General features: G+C 38.8%; 1 protein-coding gene across 16 annotated transcripts in view; it reads right to left on the bottom strand.

Moving 5' to 3' along the window:
* Nucleotides 1–1,313, bottom strand: part of LOC108688810 (tropomyosin) — a 41,024-nt gene that overhangs the window by 21,688 nt on the left and 18,023 nt on the right. The window lies entirely within an intron of this gene.

Genomic DNA, 1,313 nt, shown 5'->3' with positions numbered 1-1,313 from the left:
ATATAATTGATAATATTAGACAACTTTATATATAGATAATTTATTAATGTTATATGATTTTATTTATAATTAATAAGATTATAATATATTCATATATGTAATATTAGTTTGCATTTCGAATAAACGTAATTGATTACGTCGAAACAATTCGCGTTTATTATAACGTGATGTAAAAATATTGCAATTATTAATAGTATTGAGCTAAAATTAGACTACTCCAATTATCGTTTAATTAAATTTGATTAATTATCACTAAGATAAAAAATTATTTGATTAATCAAATACACAATATAGTCCTAAAATTTTGTCGAAAAGTTTGTTATAATGAACTATCGAAAATAAAATGTTTACAATAAATCTTTAAAAAAAAAAAATCTTTATAAATTTTTAAAATAGATCTTCTATAATACTTCTAGCTATTAATACTTTATTATAAGAAACTTTCTGAGATCAAGCCTGTTATATATACACAAAAGTTCATTTCAAGTTTCATTCATACTCAGTTAACGACGGAATCGCTCCACTTTGGCGTTGTCCATAAAAATTTGATTGCATCGCTTTTTAAAATTTTTATTCGTGCTTAATTAACTACGGAAATTCAATGTGAGAAAATTTCAAGAATTTTCTCGGTGTGATAACAACGAACGTTTCCGAAAGATCATTCGCACGGATATCCGGTTCGTTCAGTCGGGTCGACTGTGACGAAGATCGAATCGGAGTAGAAACACGGCGGTGATCGATTCGATCGGTCCGCTCCGTGTTACGTTAATATTTTGACTTGCAACAGGATTCTGAAGGGACAGCGGCGTGCGATGGTTTCCGACGAAGCCGGTCCTCACCGGTGGGTCAGGAATGTCTCGGCGTGTGAGTTCTCAACCCTCCTTCCCCTCTTCGTCCGCCCCGTCGCGACCCAGCCTAACGACGCGACGGCCGACGACGACGTGTCTGACACTCGCGATCGATTCTGTAACCACCGCGGACGCCGGCCCCAGCGTTTCGCTCGCATTCCTCGTCGTGATTGCGCGATTGAGAAAACGCGAGGAGAATCGGCAAAGATTCAACGTCAGAAATTCTCCGGATTTCCTCTCGGAGTCGCACATCTGAATCAATCCTGGATAATCCGCATCCGAATCAATGAAATATCCCGCCCGGAAACCTGTTCGCAAGGAATTTCGCTCTTCAGTCTCTTCCCGTTATCGTCGACGGTCGATCGGTAGACGGTACGAGACGAATGGTGGCTCTCGTGTATCGCCGGCTTCGTGTCGATTATTGCCGAAATTGATATCTCGCGAAGTCACGATATTATCGCGAGA

Source organism: Atta colombica, unplaced genomic scaffold (genome assembly GCF_001594045.1).
Source record: "Atta colombica isolate Treedump-2 unplaced genomic scaffold, Acol1.0 scaffold239, whole genome shotgun sequence".
In the NCBI taxonomy this organism is placed as follows: Eukaryota; Metazoa; Arthropoda; class Insecta; order Hymenoptera; family Formicidae; genus Atta; species Atta colombica.
The sequence above is the reverse complement of the archived record's forward strand: the minus strand, read 5'-3'. Positions and strand labels throughout refer to the sequence as shown.